We start from the raw sequence: 19,995 nt of genomic DNA, 5'->3' as shown, positions 1-19,995 counted from the left end.
AATTCCGTTCTGGATAGCTCAGAAAATAACACAGCTAGAGGCAGTGTTTCCACACACAAACCCTCAAGAAAAACACCAACTGATAACTATCTGCTTGCCAATGGGGATAGCTACCCAGATCGAGGATTGTACCTCTTGGGGTACAGTTTTCGCTGCCATATATACCAAAACTCATGGTATCTCTTCAATAGCAGTAATACCAGATGTAGTAAGACGAATACAGAATGAGTATGGAGCAGAACCTGCTCTGAACTTAGGAATTAAATTGTTCTGAAATTTTGCCCATGTATCAACTATTATATTAGCAAACATAAAACTGGAGGCAGCAGCAGTGGCACTACACCAACGCCTGAGGGATTTCACTCCTTTACAACAGGAGCGTGAATGACCTACAATTATCGAATATACCTATGCCGAATTAGGTAGAGATAGTGTGGGAGCTAGAGCAACAAAACCTCAACTCATGGTTGGTTCTGAAAAGGATAACACAAAGCAAACACCTGATTCTTCCAAAAAGAAATGAGATAATAGAAAAAGCAAAAGAACAGAGAGAATAGATCACAATCTAGGGGTGGGTCTCCTCAACAAGAGCCCTCTGAAAGGATGTACAACCTTAGGAATCGTGATAACATTAAAAAACTTGACAGGTATCAGAATACTGATACACATTCCTCTCGTTCCTTTCAGGGTTCATCAAAAACCTCAAAGAGTAAAGGATGGTCAGAACACAGACAAGAAGAACGGACAAAGTCCAGAGACACACAACGTACGTCAGACCATAATATCAAAAAAGAAGATAAACCAAAATGAAAACCTCAATTTAAAAAGAAGATCGTAGCAGGTCTTAAAGTTAGACATGTTCATGTAAAACGTGTACCACCTACATTGAAGGCGTGTTAGAAATGGGATTTCTGGTTGGCTGAGGCTTGCGCCAAAGCCAGGCAGAAACCACCACTCTAGTCAGGGTAACACACTATAGATAACCCCTGCTCACCCCCTTGGTAGCCTGGCACGAGCAGGCAGGCTTATCCCCAAGGCAATGTGTAAAGTATTTGCATTAACACTCACAGTAACACAGTGACACACCACAAATGGACACTACACCAGTTATTATAAAAATATAAATATTTTTATATAGCTTGGGTCAGATCAAAACGTCAGAAGGATGCACATACATATAAATAAAGTCACTTCAACAGGTGCTCCTTTACAATGCCCCCGCGGTACCCGGAAGGACACTGCCTTATCGATTGTCCCTGCCGTAGCACGGGACGTGCTTGCTCTAGAAATTACCCTCTCCTCAAAGATGCGGCCGGCAACAACGCGTCAGTTCACACCACTCCCCCAGCATCGGTTTCGGTCACCTGAGCGGGACTGGTTACCTTTCTGATGTGAAGGGGCATGGTAGTCCATGCGGATCCCAGGCTTCGATTTCAGCGTCTTCGTTGAGGAGCGAGGAGACGCACCGTGCACTTCTTCCTATCCTAGTGCGGCTTCTGCCTGACGAGCCCCCTTTGTTGCTATGTGACGCGCCGCGCTGAGTCCAATCTCAGTGCGGCTTTTCCCTGATGTCGACACTGGTTGGGAACGGTGCTGGCGAGGCTTACTTGACACAGCGCTTCACTCCTTTTCTGTACCGGGCTGGCGGCGGTGAATTTACTCGGCACAGAGCCCCCAGTATTCTGTCCTCTGCTGGCAAGGTAGTCTTCACGCCAGACACCCGTTGTGCGCCGACAGGCGCACTGAGCCGTAGAGGTGATCCGTGGGGTAAACTAGGCACCAACAAAGCAGCCTTCACGAAGGACACCAGCAAGGTTTAGGTTAAACAACGCAACCTCCCAGGGCCGCCCTGGAGAGATCGGGGCAGTTTTCAGAAGTGCAGGCTTCACGACAGGCACACGCTGGTCACAGGGTACAGATGATCTTTTGAAACCTTTTATCCCTGGGTTTCAGAAACAGGAGACCAGCTCTACTCAGGCCTTTGGACACTTTTGGACACAGCACACAGCAAAGTCCCTTCTTAAAGCAGGTGGGGGGACACAGCACACAACAAAGTCCCTTTGTCCTCTTCCTCAGTGGAAACAACAAACTGCAGGTCAGCCCCAGAACACACAGCAAGGGCAGTCTTCTTCAGTCTCTTCAGCTGATCTTCTTGGGCAGAGATTCCTCTTGGTTGCAGAAGTTGTCTACTTTACAGGGGTTTCAGGTCTTACTTTTATACACCAAAAGTTTTTGTTCTCCATGTGTGAGGGGTCCTGGACCCAGTCCAAACCAGTTCTGTGTGCATTCTGCCAGTGCACAACTTCTTCCTTTGTGAGTGTGGGCCAGGACCATCAGACGCACTGCAGGAGGTGGAGCCAGCATTGTGGCAGGCAAACACAGCCCTATTCAGACCCAGGTGCAACTCCTCCCACCACTCCAAATGCAGATAGGTCTATTCAGCCTAGTGCTGACTCACCCAGCCTCCTGCAGTCACCCCATCCCCTGTCCCTCACAAACCAGACAGTCAATACACCAACAGGCAGAGGCACACAGAACAGTTGAACAAGAAAATAGCCACTTTCTAAAAGTGCTATTTTCAAGCACAGAATTTAAAAACCATCCTTCCTAAAAGATGTGTTATTACATTCTGAGTTCAGGGATACCAGACTTTATATGTCTATCTTGCCGCTATGGGAAGATATGCAGGTAAACATGTTCCCCAGCATTCCCCATTCTATCCTATGGGCAAGATAGCCTTTCAATAGTGAAAAACGAAAATAGCTGTATTTCAGTATCAGGACATGTTACCCACACTAGTACATGCCCTACCTTTTACATACACTGCACCCTGCCCAGGTGGGTACCTTGGGCCTACCATAGGGGTGTCTAATGTGCAAGAAAAGGGAAGGGTCAGGCCTGGCAAGAGTGTACACTGGCCAGGACAACATGGCAGTTAGCAACTGCACACAGGCACTGCGGTGGCAGGCCCAGGACACCATTTTAGGGCTACTCATGTGGGTGGCATAATCAGTGCTGCAGGCCCACTAGTAGCATTTGAATTACCAGCCCTGGCACACTCAGTGCACTTTACTAGGGACCTACTGGCAAAACAAATATGCCAATCATGGATAACCAATCACAATAAGAATTTAACAGAGAGCATATGCACTTTAGCACTGATTAGCAGTGGTAAAGTGCCCAGAGTCCTATAGCCAAGAACCACAGGTCAGGAAAAACAGAGGAGGAAGAAGCAAAAAGTTTGGGGATAACCCTGCAAAAAGGGCCATTTCCAACACAACCCCTTCCAGCCTAAAGCCAGGGTAGACCAAATGATACCTCGATGGAATTCCCTGCTTGGGGCGATAGAACACGGAACCTGGCCCGAACAGCAGGGGTCTATTCCTGTTCTACACCTTCCTGAACCCAGTTGGATCCCTCTATCTATACTCTCAGGGCCCACTAGACTAAACCATGGGGACCCTTCCCCTCACCTGGGAACCCCACCTGTGCAGCACATAACCTTACTTTGCGCACAGATGTGTCCACACTGGTAGTCAGTACCCACCTGGCCAGCACAACGGTGTGGCCCTGCCCACCCACAGGGTGTGACTCCTGCCCCCCTCCCGGGGGCAACTCTGTCCACCAAGAAAACCAGCCATAATGGCCATTGACAGCTGTCAGTGATGAGAGCCAGGCCTCATGCCTGTTAAGCCTCTCTAACCTCTGTGGTATCAGAAAGTGGAGGGAAGTAGCCCCAGGTGCCTGGCAGCTTTTCTCCACTCTCCCTCCCTCCTGCCAAGCCAGGTATGGCATCCTGACACTGGCCCGCCAGCCCAGGGTCTGTACTCTCAGGCTGGCCAGAGGTCACGGGCGAGGCTCTCCTCTCCCTACCACTCCATTTGGGGTCCCGCACTCTCCTCACTGGAGAGGCACCCTCAGAACACAACTCTCCCACCAGTTCAGGACCTCTCTCTTGCACCTGGTCTCCTAACCTACAGTCTAAACCCTCAGATTACCCGGGGTCAGAGGCGAGGACTCCCTCCCTCTGCACCCCCTTCCAGAGGACTGCACCCCCCCAACTGGGGTGATCCCCCTGGAAGCCAGACCGGTCAGGACACTGGTTACAGACGTCCTTCCCTCCAGGTCAGGAAGATCCTGAACCTGGCCTCCCAACCCAGGGACCAAACCCTGTGGCTGAACACTTGCCTGGGATGCCAGGACTTCTGGAGACTCACACAGTATCCTCCCGAGGGTAACACATGACTCCTGTGTCATGTGACAGTCTGCCTGGCGCAGATCTCCCAACCCCTGTCCATCTGACAGTGCGTGAAGATCCCCAGGACAGAAGTGGTGTCATCATGGTCACTCCTGTGAGGCTCAGCCCTTCTGGCTGGCCCCTGACCAACTGGTTCTCCCACTGGGGAACACATCCCCCTCTCACCCCTCATTCTGGACTTCTGCACCCTCCATACTGGAACGGCACTGCCAGACACCAGAACCACTGGAGCTCCGGTTACGGACACTCCTGGTTCTCCTGACGCTAGGAGATCCCCCTCAAATGGTCTACTGGTACAGCCTAGGTCCCTAATCTGGTGTTCCTTTAAGGAACCCTCCAGGCCCTGAGACTGGGTTTCGGGCACCTTGGGACACACAGTCCCACACTCACTCCTGCTCCACGGAGACAGGACGTGAGCCCTTACACCCCTCCCACTACACTGGGACCTAGCTGGGCTACACTGAACCTCTTCCACCACACAGGACCGGAAGATACCCAGGCCACTACTTTTGGAATCACTCCCCAATGCCTCTTCAGACCCTCTGGAATCCACCAAAAGGTCTACCTCCAATGCAAGCTCCCTGGAATCAGAGAACTCGCACTCCTCCGGGTGTTGGCATAGCTCTGGAAAACAGGGACTTAAAATATGCTCTCCAACAAATGAATCACACAGCCCACCACAGTCGTTAACCAAGCTACCCTCTGCCTCACCCTCCAGTGCCTCACACATGCACCCCACACCACTCTCCTAAGATTGGCAAGACATTGTCATACTGTCTCTGTCACTCAACCCACACTCTTCTGGGCAGTCTCCACACTCACACACCAGGTTTTCTACCATGGGGGAACCCCTCCCCTGTACCTCTCATCTAGAGTCAGTAGAGTGTCCATCCCACCACTAGGAATATGATCCCCAGTGTCAGTTCCCCAATCTACTTCAGGGAGTGTGTACTTTTCCTTCAGCACTAGATAACACAAACTTGCTGCCACCATCTGAGCTGGACTCTACCTCCAACTCAGCAAAGCTCACTTCCTGAGCTACACATATCTCTTTTTGCTGGCCTGAGACACTCATGGCCTTAAGCCTCTCGAGCTCCAACTCAAGCTCCCTCATTTTTAAATCATGAGCCAAAAGCAATTTAATTTCCTCAAGAGCGCGCTCGCTCTCTTCAGCTCTTTGTTCAGTTTCCAAGCGCTCCTTCTCCATCTGGCACTTGAGTTTCAAAACTTCTAGCTCATGCTTTCTGATTCTTTGGTTCTCCTGTAACTCCCCTACTGGAATGGTTGCTGCCAGCCCTTGAGGCCGGTCTGCCCACTGGCAGATCATGTGACCTAAATCCATCCCTCCTAAGATTCTCCTCTCCATTCTCAGCATCTGCCTCCTCCGCCTCCTTAGACTCCCACCTGGCCTTCAAGGCTTCCTGCAGCTCCTCCTTCCTGGAGCTGCTTCTCATGGCGCAACCAAGGACTTTGCCAAGTTGTTTGAGCTCATCCTTTTTGTAAGAATACAGATCCTCAATATCAAATTCCAATTCTGCCTTTTCATTTGCAGCACTCCCCTTCTGAGACATGACGCTTCCTGAGCGTTACGCAAAAATAGAACCAAAAACCAAAAAGTTCAGCATGTGGTTGCATAGTGATCTGTGCTAAATTAGTGATGTTCACCAATCACTGTGGGTCAAGTGCAAAAACAAGTTCACATCCTCACTGCTGACCACCAATGTTAGAAATGGTATATCGGGTTGGCTGAGGCTTGCGCCAAAGCCAGGCAGAAACCACCACTCTAGTCAGGTTAAGGGGGAAACACACTGTAGATAACTCCTGCTCGCCCCCTTGGTAGCTTGGCACGAGCAGGTAGGCTTATCCCCAAGGCAATGTGTAAAGTATTTGCATTAACACTCACAGTAACAGAGTGACACACCACAAATGGACACTACACCAGTTATTATAAAAATATAAATATCTTTGTGTAGCTTGGGTCAGATCAAAACATCAGAAGGATGCACATACATATAAATAAAGTTACTTCAAAAAATCACTGGCTCTCTTGTGATGTTTGTCTTATTCACAGTTCTTTCAGCAAAAAAAACAACCTTTGTATGCTGAAAGCTCACCTTGAATGCTCTTTGTATACATAAAAAAAAATAAACAGGCAAGTTCTATTGAATGCCAAACTCTGGTTGTCAACATACGGCAAGTCCCTTTCACCAAGGTACTCGTTTACTACTCACTGCCGTGTTGCACACAAGATTGTAAAACCTGTAGTGTAGAGAGTCAAAGGCACCCTCTCTCACTACACTTCCGTACACGGTTGGAGGTCTTGATAAACCTGCATGTGTAGGCCATCTCATCACGCGTGGCCCTGAAGTACCTTTGACTCTCTACACTACAGGTGTTACACCTTCAACGTAGGTGGTACACGTTTTACATGAACAGAGAACTCCTAATTACATTGATGGTCTACTTTCGTGTTTAGCCTTGAGAAAGTCCTTTTGGACAAAACACGTGTCGGCTGCCTGTTTCGGATGATATGAAAATCGCACTTGATAATAAAGGACATATAAAGAAAAATCAAGACTGATTTGTGGACTTCATGTCTACTTGAGTGGCTAATAGCCAGCTGTACTATATTGGACTTCTCTTTGTGCCTTGGCATCTGTGCAATTCATTGTCAAACCTCAAGAAGGGTTTTCCATCTTGGGTGCTGTTTTAGCCTCCTATGAGCAGAGGGAGGCTTTATGCTTGGAGAGCACTACAATTTACTCACATCTAGAGGAATTACTTACCGACGGACGAAAAGGGTGGATGTGCATGTGTAAAATGGTATTTCAGCTTTGGTGCTTTTCTGTGTATTGACTTAAATTAGACATGCCCTGAATTCTGAGGTCTCAACTTCTGAACAGAGAATGGGCTCTGATGATGCTGGACAGTGAAGCAGAAGTAACAATAGCTAACCAGAACCTGATGGAATTTCTGGTGACAGCGGAGTTGAATTAACACATCATGGTGGAAAAACCTGATACAAGGGTAAGTGTCTCACATTAGTTACATGAGATAACACTCCAAATTGAGGGGGACAAACTCAGAAAAATTAAAGGCCTCTGTTAGGAGAACCTGACTTTTGGTTATGACATCCTTTTGGCCGAAAAAAGATTGGCTGCCTGAGATTGTTATGGAGTGCCCAAAGGGAGAAACTGTAATTTTGCCGGCTTTTTCCAACCTCGTTCCAATACTTAAAAATACTTACACAGGAGTGGGCGGTAGCACTTTCTCCGTCATTATATCACTACCATGTTCGGTGGGATGCTGAGTCACCTCACCATGTAATCCCACTAAACACTACTCCAACTCAACAGAGACAATAACCTATTAAAAAAGAAGCGGAAAAACAAGTCAGGGAGATCTTAGATCAACTTGCGAACCAAGGTGTAATAGAAACTTGCACCTCTTCAATGAATAAACCTTTGTTTGCTGTAATGAAACCTGATAATTCATATAATCTAGTTTTAGACTACAGACATCTGAACACTTGCAAAAAGACATTTGCAGTACAGAATGCACACAGTGGCCTATTAATGAATAACATTGTGTGGAAAAAATACAAAACAACACTAAATATCTCAAATGGAATTTTCTACCAAAATATAGCACCTGAGGGCAGATATTTGACAGCATTCTCAGCGCTCGGTTCTCAGCGTCAATTCTGTCTACTCCCCCAAGTGTATAAGAAAAGCCCTGGGTTGTTCTCAACTAGGGTAACTGAGTTACTTCTAAATTTGGATGAGAAGGCATTGTCCTATGTAGATGACATTTATCTAACGGATGATGATTTAAAGGATCATTTGACCAGGGTGAGCAACATCATTTTGGGGTTTGTCTCTGAGGGATACAAATTCAACTTAGAAAAATCGAAAATAGCTGACCTCAATGTCCTATTTTTGGGATATGAGCTTTCAAGTGAAGGGAAAAGCCTTGCAGCTAACTTTTTAGTAAGTGTGCGCTGCTCCAACCTCCAAAAACTCTAAAAAAACTTACAATCCATATTGGGATTCCTAAATTTTGGCAGAACATACATTTTGGCTTACACAGAAAAAGTAAAACCTTTCTAAGATTTAATCAGTCCTGATTTTTTCATTAGACATTGAACACAGGAACCCACAGATATTCTATGTTCCTTACAAGCTGACATGATAGCTTCAAAACACCTACACACATGTGTAAATACCACAAATGTGGTGATCCATGTAATAGTGGGTCGATCAGGTTACACTTACCTAACCTTCAATGAAGGCGAACCGATACCCATAGCATACAAATCACACTTGTACACGAACACTGAAATGCTTTTTGCTTCTACAGAGAAAATGACAGCAGTACAGACTGCTGTAGTGAGAGAATGATCACTGGCTCAGGGGAAACTAATAATTGTCGTAACTCAGGTACCGGCCTTAGACGCTGTTACAAAGGCCAGCGTTCAAACGCTAAAACTTCACATCCAAGATGGATTTGGTCATGGAGAGGACAAACCGGGACTTAAAGCAATCTTTAACAGCAAAAGTATTAGGTTCGGGTGGTAGTTGCCGGGATCCCAAAAGTCCTGGATCTGGTCAGAGAAAAGATTATGGACAAGAAATAATTTGGGCCGTCATACAGAAAGCCTGTACCTGTCCTGGCTGTTGAATGAACAAGAACAGTACTTCTCCCACCTCCTGCCAGAAAGTCAGAAAAGAGATTGTTCTCAATTAATCTGATCAAACCACACTATGTGGCCGATCCTAAATAGCAGGCCACGTGGGCTCCTGGGTAGCCGCCGTTCTCCTCTTACTACCATACTGGAAGTTCAGACAGAAAAACGTATTACATTCGAAGAATGTACCATTCGAAGCGATGGAGTTTCCAACAGTGAAATGGAACTCGTTCCTATTGAAATTGAACAACTTCAAAATTCAAGTGAAACACAAATATCAATTCGGCCTAACAACAACATCTTTATCAATATGCCTCTACAGAAGACAACTGGCAGTTCAACAAAACCTGCTGCACTACCAAAGATAAATCGAACTGCATCTGGCTTCATCTATTTCAACACATTTTCTCTGGATCCAAGTGAACCTGAGTCACTTTCAGCTCCATTTTCCAGTAAAAAAGAACTTCAGGATTTTTACATTTTTCTTAAAAAGACATACCTAATTTCACCATGACTACAGCTCTGGATAACCACTGGAATACTGTTCCTACTATTTTGGATAGGTTTAGTGACTGTCTTTTCATTGATCATAAATGGACACTATCCCCCAAAACGCCCCGCAGTATCAAATGTGAGCTTGCTGTTGAAACCTCATACATCATCACATCATGAACAAAGAGACTTGTCCTACAACAGTTCCACTTACTAACGGAATAGTTTGGGATATGGTTTCACATGAAGTATTTGGTCATACAGAACTTTTTTTAAAAACACATGTATTGAAAATTGATTTGTATGAAATCATTACCTCAAGTACATACTATGGCGATTGGGATTTTGAAACTGTTAATAATATATTGTCTGATTTAGAACTGTCTGCAGCATTTTCAGCAGATGAAATGTTTAATGACTCTTCTGATTTCAATGAAATGTACTGTTATCAACACTATGGTCATCACTTTTTGCATAAAACGAGTGCACCACATAATTGTTTCGCATTCCACCAACGGGAAAATTGCCCATCACCACCAAAAGGCAGTTCACAAGCATTTGCACAAAAGTTTGCTTATTTTTCTGAATTAAATACATCTGATCCATGTTCATATTATTATATGCTTGCACCTTTATCTGCAAAGAAAAGTATGCTCACTAACACAAAACAGATATACTCTGCATCCTTTATTTCCCAACTGTCTGAACAGGGTTAAGGCTTATGGAAGGACACTATAGACACCAAATCAATTTGGGGGAAATGGCAGGTTCAGGGAACCAAGACACTATTTAGAACATGTCTCATACCACAACAAATGATTTTCCTGAATCTCACTGTGCAACAGACTCCCTGTCTTGGGTTAGCCAAGATTAAGGACTTGATGTCAGTACTCACAGGAGGTTTCCTCCCTCTAATGCTACGCTGGCTACTATCCTCCCGCTACAACATTATTCAACATTAGCTAACCCCTCAAGTTGGAGTGCTAGTTGGCACCAATGGATTTCCAAGATGGCCGCCAACATTCTGACACTGCAACAGCACACTGCTATTTGCAGTCTAGTTGTTTAGGATTCTTGACACCTGGTGAAGTGTGCTTCAACATTCCACTGCCCACTTCACTGAAGTGATTAGGAGATGAGCATCTGTTTTCCCTGCGTCGTGTCATTTAGTAAGGGTAGTTTGCGAAAAACTCGGGGTTAGCTTAGTCGGTGTTCAGCATTTCCCTTCAGATTCAGGTCAGTGCAAATTCCATGTTGAAAGACTAAAGAATGATAGAAAGAAAAACTTGAATGTTCATGGAAAGGTTCTTAGTGAAACAAAAGCTGAAGAGAACAGATTTATTGAGGTACTAGGAAGACAGTTTGTTTTCCACAATACTTCTTCCTGACTGGAAACGGTAATTAAAGTTTGTTTCAGCTGAATTAGCAGCTGTTCTGATTCCGTCAGACGCGGGCGCGTTAGTTCAAGCGCCGCGTCTGCCTTGTTCAATCTCTGACCTTTCTTGAGGTATTCTGTCAGTATTTGGAGTGTGAATGCGGGCTTGGTTCTTACAAGCCGCGTACACAAATAAATACCGTAATAACATCAGCCGCGGCTAAACGTGTAATTAGACCCGCGCGAGGCATTACATCTCGCCGGGTCTTTAAACTAACTTCCCCAATTCCTCTCAGGGCCCAAGGCAGTATATGGCCACAAAATAAATAGGCATAATATTTCAAAAGGGGCAAAATATTAGGAGAGTTTAACAGGCGATTAGGCGGAAAGAGTTTCCATGCTTAAAATTAGAAAGCTGCACACCATACGCCAGTGAATCGTGACTATGAATAAAATGAAAGTTAGAAGACTAGTCTCTGGACAAAATTAGACCCCCACATTATAAGACTTCACTGCTTCACTTCAAAGTGAGTTCATAGATAAGAAAAGGAAACAAATAACATCTAATTAAAGGCACTAGAAGCAAACACATACTTAACCATATTTTTCTTGAATAAAGGCAAACAGAATCCAGTGCAGGTCGTACCTGGGAATAAACAAGAAGAGAATAGAGTGAAGACTTTTCGTACCTACGTTACAGAAGGAGTATGAAAAGTAAGAAGAGAAGTAAGCTTCAAAAGATATTCTGGTAAGATAAGTAGTTCACATTTAAATTGAAAAGAAAGTAAGTTTAAGGTCACAGTGAATTAAATGATAATGTTTGTGTTAACAGTCCTGTAAGAAAGAAGACGAAGAAGAACAGGCAGATTTTGGAGCAGTCCCTTCTCTGTCCCCAATCCCTTTTCCCCCCTTAGGACTTACCTTGTGATAGAACATTGAAACCTAGCAGGGTGGGTTCTGAGAAGGGCATTGGGACCTAGCGTCATTCTGCTCCTGTGCGGTTCAGATAGCGCCAAGCAGTAGCCCCTGACACTTGAACACACCTCGCATACCCTCATGTTCACACTTCGAGGATTGGTAAGATTACACAATAAATGGTGAAGGTACACTAGATGACATCACATACAATTCAACAGACTTCAATTGGAAGGGATGGTTAGTTTGCCCTACTGACACAAATAGGTGTCAGTCAAGATTGAGGGGTACCACAGAAGGGTTTTGTATCCATAGGCCTGACTTACGCTATGTACAACGATAACATCCGGGGGTGGTGACATCATACAGTGTTGGGAAGTTATACCTAGATTGGCTAAGAACCTCAACACTGTCTCAGGTGAAACAACACTTGTCCCTACTGTCAGATGACATGGCTCTCAGGGAGTTTTTACTAGGTCTCCGAAAGCCACGTCAGAAACGCTTCTTATCCGCTGTTCATAATGAAATTTGGAAAACCTCTCAACAGGAAGCTGTGGAGAGATTGCTTGAAATTGACAGAATTACCTTGGAAAAGGCTTTGGCTATGGTTGATAATGGTATGACCACACTAACATCCAGAATGTATTCACTGTTGTATCTTCTGCTATAGATATAATCGAACAGGATCTCTCCATCTTACAACATGGACAATCACATTTACATTCTATTATGTTTTTAAGCTAGACGCTTCAGTCACTGCACTCTGGTTATGTGCCCTGGAGATATATCAACAGTATGTTTCTGTTCTTTGCATATAATTTGAGTGAGAGGCAGACAACAATGGCACAAAGAGATGCGCAATATACAATGATGTGCATTGAGAAATTAGATAAATTACTTTTTATCATGGTTGAGTCACAATCCACCCAATGGTTAATTCATGGCCATAAAAAAACACATGAGCTCCATACTGTGTGGAGGAGGGAACAAGAGGTGTGGGGTTTTAGGAGCTAGCAGCCTCCAACAATAAATGTTAACCACAAAAAAGCTGCTCCTAAAGTGGTGACCACTATGAGGTTTGGGTTATATTGTGAGTGAAGGCATCTCACAAAAAGTAACGGACTGGTCTCACACACCACCTGGTGTCATGCTTCATCATTGACCAGTCCTCGCCCTCTAAAACCTTGGATTGATAGAGGGCAGGCATACACCTGATGACAGGGATGCACTTCTAAACTAAGTGGGGGTTCATGTACAAGTGAGTGTGATTAAAAATCATTATAGTTGTCCTTGTTGTGTTTTTTTAATGTGAAAGGTAACTATATGATATTTAAATCAGGTGACGGTATGTGGGGGAATTAGTGTCCCCTCACCGTTATGTGAGAGGTCGATATGTTACTGCCGTCTTGGCCCAGGAGGGTCCAGGGCATTCATCAGGACCTAAATATATAGATGGGGGCTCTGTTCTTACCAAAAGGTGGCAAGAGTATACCACTGTGTGGGCATGATCAATGTCAAACTCCACAATTGTATGGCTTCTAAATTCAAGCCCTAAGTACCAAAGCTACTTGCCCAACCCCTGTTGTCAGACCTGCCTCAAGGTAAGTTTCCTGCGTGGTTCCTAGGCGACTGCTCCTGTTCCTCCCCATTCGGAAGCAGTCGCAGATACAGGATACATAAACATTTGGCTCTCCGTGTTCTGGGAAGAATTTGGCATATTTCCAAAACAACCGAAATTGGAATTTTAAACACAATTTCTTTTTTCCTTTTTTTTCTCTACTATTATGATTTCCATGTCTTTCAGACGTACTCAGTGGCTAAGACAATATATATATGAACATAATTTAAAGGGCTATTAGAGTTTATTTTTTAGAGATTTTCTGAATTTTTAAGCTTTTTAAACACCTTTTTAACAATATTTACATGCTTATTTAGAAGGGCATTCCCTTTTTAGTATGTCGTCCAGTCGGATGAGGAGTGGCTGTTATGTTTTATAAGGTACCCCAATATAGGCCTGAGTACTCTCCCAACCTTCCACCTACATTTACTATACCATTACACTACTTAACAGGTTTTGGTATTGACCTTTTAACTAGTTAAGCGCTGCATAAAATGTCATGTGGTTTTCCCCGAAAACTAGCCTCATTAATTATGCATGAAGATTCTCAGAATCACAGCAGGATTCCCATCTTCAGCCTAATAACTATGTATAAGGATCATCCCTTCCGTCATCCTCGGCCAACATGGCACAGTAAGGTAGAATCCACTGATGGTACCTTTTGGGTATATATACACCATATCTTTGCCAAGGCAGGGAGAGGAGAAAAGACTCATGCTAACACACTGATGCGAGACCCTGAAGTTCCTGCATGCAGACACTCTACCTCGCAGTGGTCTGACATCCCTCACGGGGTGTCCAGCTCGAGACCAAGACGGGGTCCCAGAGTCTCTCATTTCACGTAATGGGTTGGCATCAGCCTAGAGGGATTTTTGGCTCTACATCTACATACATGCTAGGTACACTTAGGTACATCTAGTTAGGGTTGCGTTGTAGGAGTACTCCTTATTACTGTCATGTATTTATATATCTGCCTGTATTCATTGTTTTAGCACTATAGTAGAAATCTACCATCCATTTACTCTGTTGGTGCTTGTAATCATTTATATCTGTTTCTGTCATATGGTTGTTTCAGCACACCTAATTAACACTAGAATGACGCTAGTCCAATAAATGCTTATTGAAAACATCCCCACCGTTTATTCTGTGTATCTCTCTGAGACAAAGTAAGCATGAGCGACTGAGCGAAAAGTACAGTACTGTTTCCATGATTCCTAATGGGACAGGGTTGTCATGTTCAATAGTTGCAAAGAACTATTCTCTCCTTGGTAAGAGGAGCTTATAGTGGCACTGTGAGCTTGCTGGTATACAGGCGAACGTACCCTGCGGGGGGTGTCTGGGATCAGTCTGAACACCAATCCCAATCTATGTTGTCTAAACACGCAGATCCTATGTAGGTTTAAAGGAACTACACAACAACTCCCCCACGACTGCGGGGCCACTGCCAAGAGTGTGAAGGTGCTTTGTGACTCAGTCCCTTAGGCAGTGGATCCACATCCCCTGTCTTGAAAAATGTGTATAAAATTGGGATCAAAACCACTCTACTTTTTTCAGTTCCAAGTTCGTCACGACTTAGGAAAGGAGTGTTCCAGAGTGTACTTAAAGAATTGCTATGTAACCAGGGCTGGTGTCTGCTTGACAGCCACTTTCCCAGAGGTGAGAGACATCACCTGAAGTCTGCATTTTCAGCTGGGGGAGTCTGGAGTCAGGGTATAGCCTATAAGTCTGCTTGCTAAGAGAGGTAAAGAGAGTACTTAGTTCAGCAAGAGGTGAGATTGTCCAGGAGGAAATGTCTACTGTTGGAAGTGAGAGACTATGAGGAAGAGAAGCCAGTCGTGACCTTTGTGTGAAGGAGTTTCCCTGAGCAGTTCTTGTCATGAACTGCATTTAGACTTCCAACAAGTGGCAAGCATCTTGTGACTGGCATTCCAGAATGTAGCTGAGATACTGGTGCTGCTGACTTTAGAGTCTGAAGACTCCATTGTTATGTTATGTTATGTTATGTTAAGGATATTTATAGAGTGCATGGCTTCCTGAAGGCATCCCAGCGCTCGTTGAGATACAGGGCAGGTCACATCAGCTTAGTATGTGGGGTTTTGGAAAAAACAGGTTTTCAGAAGTTTACGGACGGAAAAGAGGTTGGGTTCTGAATGTAAATGGGTGAGGAGAAGTTTCCAGAGCTTAGCAGAAGTGTAATAGAAAGACTGGACACCACTTCTCCTCCTATTGATTTTGGAGACGAGGCTAGGTAGAGACTGGATGATCAGAGGCATATGTTAGGACAGTAGGGGGAGATGATGGATCAGAGGATGGGGGGGGCTTTCTTCCAGAAATATTTATGAGCAATACATAGAGACTTGAATTGCATTCTTTCCAAAATCGGGAGCCAGTGCAAGGTTTTCAGGGCAGGTCTTGCAGAGTGGCTGTTGGAGATCTTAAGAAGCATGCATGCTGCACAGTTCTGAATAACTTGCAGTTTGTTTGTGGTCACCCCTGGAGCTCCTAAATACAGAGCATATCTGTAGTCGAGGTGGGAGAGGATCAAGGCCTGGACCATAAGTCTCCTTGCTGAGAAGGGGAGGAGCGGCAGGACTCTATGGAACATCTGTGGGATGCCACAGCAGGATGCAGCCAGTTTCTTCACCTGATGATCAAATGTGAGGGACTGATCTAGCCACATACCAAGACTTTTGATCTGATTTTTGGGCGTGGGCGGGGAGCCGAGACAGCTTGGCCAAGCTGAACCGATATCAAAAGTGGGTGAATTACCCAGCAGCATGAGCTCTATTTTAACTCCATTCAATTTAAGGAAGGAGGATTCCATCCATTTGGCAACTCTCTTCAGGTAGGGGTCTAGGCAGGGGCGAGGAGTTTTTTGGACAATTTAAGGCCACCACTAATTGGGTGTCATCGGTGTAGGTGACAATTTCTATCCCAAAAGGGAGGACAATCTGCGCCAGAGGGCTCATATAGATATTAAACAGCGTGGGGCTCAGGGACGAGCCCGAAGGGACGCCGCAGCTAAGTGGGATCCAGTTTGAAATGTTATCTCCTTCAGAGACTTGGAATGTCCTATCCTTGGGAAAGGATTGCAGCCAGGTGATAACACTGCCTGATAGTCTGACATTCCTCAGTCTATAGATCAGGATGTCATAATTAACAGTGTCAAAAGGGGCACTGAGGTCCAAAAGGATGATGGCTGTCGATCCACCTTTGTCGATAATCTTTTTGGCCTTTTCAACCACTGCCAGTAGCGAGGTTTCGGTCCCATGTTGGGGGCGGAACCCGGATTGCGAGGGGTGAAGTATGCTGTGAGATTCGAGGAAGGTGGAAATAACTTAATTAACATGTTTTTCTAGCATTTTACTGATCCCGGGAAGGATGGAAATAGGGCGGTAATTTCCAAGAATGTCGGGGTTAAGGTTGGGTTTCTCCAGTAACCCCTTCACCATGGCATGTTTCCACAGTGGCATTACTAGCCTAGTCAAGATGGAGGAGTTAATCATCTTTAGTAACAGTGGGAGGATTACTTCGCAGCCTTGCTTAGGAATTGAGGGGCTGCTGGGTCACAAGGAGAGACGGATTTTACTTCGGCACAGATGTTCACTAGGGTGTCCATATCCATCAAGGGAATTTCCTTGAGAGCATGCTTGTTGGGCACGTAATTCTCCATGGACAGCAAATTAACAGTGGAGGCGGAGGGGGAAAGGAATTTTAGATATCCTTGATTTTATTGGAGAAGAACTCTCAAGTTCATCACACAGTGCGTGCAAGCCTTCAAGCGGGGCATCCCTCACCTGTAGTTTTAGGAGATGCTTCGCAATTTAAAAAAAATTGCGTGGGGAGTTTGAAACTGAGTTCATTTTTTCCTCATAGTAGGATGTTTGTGCCCCCTTCACTTTGGCTTGATACATTTTTATGGTCCCTGTAATTCAATTTACTTGTTGCGTCATAGTTTCTTCTCCATTTCCTCTCAAGTCTCTTGCAGGTTTGTTTGTACTCATGCAGCTTGGGGGAGCATCACGGAGAGGGGTTATTCCTAGTTTTTTTATGAATGTGTTTCCTAGGTATGACTAGGTCCAGGGAGTAATCGATCCAATGGTTACATTTGTCATTCGTGACAGTGGGACAGGAATCTAAAGTAGGTATGCCAATCAAGCATCCTGATCAGCCCAGCGGTACAATCCAATCAGTAGTCTCAGAGTTATGATTTTTTTTTAAACTAAACTGCAAAATAGAGCCTAGATCAGAAAGCACCAATCATGGCTATCTGGTCACTCTAGACCGGGTCAAAGTCAAAAGTTCAGGCCAACTGTAATGGAGCGCAGATCAAATACAGCCCCATATTAGTCCAACTGAAGTTTTACCTTCTCAATGTTTGTGTCAAGATCGCCGTTTGCAGGAAGAAGTTTGCCGCGAGAAAGGAGAGCTTCACTGGCGATGGTCGTGGGGTGTGAAGCACAGGCCAGGCATATCAGATGGCCAGGTTGGGACCTCACAGTGGCAATCCACGCAAGCTAATGAGGAACTCATTGAAGAGAGGATCAGTAGGCCAGCAGACTAGCCCTTTGAGTCACTCTGGGGTCTTGGGTTCAAGATGGGTTTTAGGTCCAGTTCTTCCTCTCTAGGTAATAGGGCTACAGGTCAGCACAGCAAGACAGCAGCACATTCAGAGTGATAGGCCAGCAGAATGTCAGTCCTTTCAGGAGCACAGCAGTCCTTCTTCCTGGCAGAATATTCACAGGTCCAGAAGTCTACTGAAGAGATGGTGTCTGAGATCCAGTACATATACCCAGTGGTGCTTTTGGAGCTAGGGAGACTTCAAAGACATTCTTTGAAGTGCACAGATGTCCTTTCTTACTGCTCTTGCTCCAGACTCACTACAGGGGAATATGCAGCCCTTTGTGTGTGGACGGGGCATAGCCCATTCAGGTGTAAGTGAGGCTTTACCCAGGTTCTCCCTCATATGCTGCCAGGGATGGTCCATTGAGACACACCTAAGCTCCAAATGAGTGTGTCTGTCTACGAGGAATACACAAAGCCGAACTGACATCTATACCCAGTCATGCGATCAGAGACAGGATACATGCACCAAAAGGCTAAAGCAAGAAAAAGCCAACTTTTTACAAGTAGCTTTTTGAGAATTGCAATTTTAAATCCGACTCACCATAAGTTTGGATATTAAATTGTGATTCCAGAGACAACAGACTTGAAGGGTTTATCTCATCCCAATTGGAAATTACACTTTTAAAATGTAATAAGGCACTCCCAATGTTATCCTATGGGAGAGCTAGGCCTTCCAGTTGTGAAAAACGAATTAGAGAGTTTTTCACTAGCAGGACATAAACAACTTAAATGTACATTTCCTTTCTACATTGCACCATGCCCTCTGGGTTGTCCATGTCCTACCCTAGTGGTGGCATATGTATAAAAAGGGAAGGTTTGAGCATAGCGAAAGGCTTATTTTAAATATAAACTGTTGTGGTTTTGTAATCAGCCTCAAGCCGCACAGACACAAAGGGACAAGCCGATAGATTCCAACTACAAGAATCCAAATAACTCCAAGCAATCCATTGTATTTCATATTTATGTTTCATTAATGTCAAAGTTCACAGCAGAGGCAATGTGATTCATAGCTGAAGAAATGCCTGCCCAGGCATTTTTCAACATGCACATTAGAATACACTTCTCATCATGGGTCACTTTGCAACTGTTCACCAAATGCATTACTGTCAATGAGCCCTCCTTCATGGGTAACTGCAGTATAAATCAGCCCATCAGCAACCTTACATGATTTCATTATGATAAGCAATGAACCTTCCAGCTATATAATCCATGAAGTGAATACACACCATCCAACGAAAAGAATCAAACCATTTAAACTGCTGAATCCGCCTCGATATAAACTCAAGATTTATCTAGAAAATAAAGCCAAAAATGAATGCTGAATATAAGTGTTGTTACTCCTTAAGTGCAATTTACCACGCGCAGAACTATGTGCAAAACCAAATAAAAAGCCTGGACAGGCATTTCTTCAGCATTAAAAGTTGCAAATCACACTGCCTCTGCTGTGAACTTAGAAATTTCTGAAAAACAAATATGGATTACAATTGAGTACTTGGAGTAAATTGGATTCTCATCATTGTGCCATTGTGGCTGACGGCTTGGGACTGGGTGTGACAGCACAGCAGTTTAATTTTGAAATACAATGTCTGTGCTACTGGGGCAGATCACAAATCAAGCCTGCATGCCAAAACTTCACCTTTGAGCATTTTCGAAGTTGTTGACCCTTGAGAAAAACTTGGTGTACATTCTATAATTTGCTTAGAAACAGTTTATTTTGCCAGGTCAAAATGGCAGTTTGAACTGCACACGCATGAGGTGAAACGGCAGCCCTAAGACAGTTATCGGGCTACTTACGTGGGTGGCAACATCAGTGCTGCAAGCCCACTAGTAGCATTTCATTTACAGGCCCAGGGCACATGTAGAGCACTGTACTAGGGTCTTATAAGTAAATTAAATATGCCAATTGGGCATGAGCCAATATTATCATGTTTAGAGGAGAGAGCACGTGCACTTTAGCACTGGTTAGCAGTGGCACAGTTCTTAGAGACCTAAGGACAGCAAAAACGAATTCAGCAAAAAGTGGA

Source organism: Triturus cristatus, chromosome 2_1 (genome assembly GCF_964204655.1).
Source record: "Triturus cristatus chromosome 2_1, aTriCri1.1, whole genome shotgun sequence".
Lineage (NCBI taxonomy): Eukaryota > Metazoa > Chordata > Amphibia > Caudata > Salamandridae > Triturus > Triturus cristatus.
Note: the sequence above shows the minus strand (reverse complement) of the source record.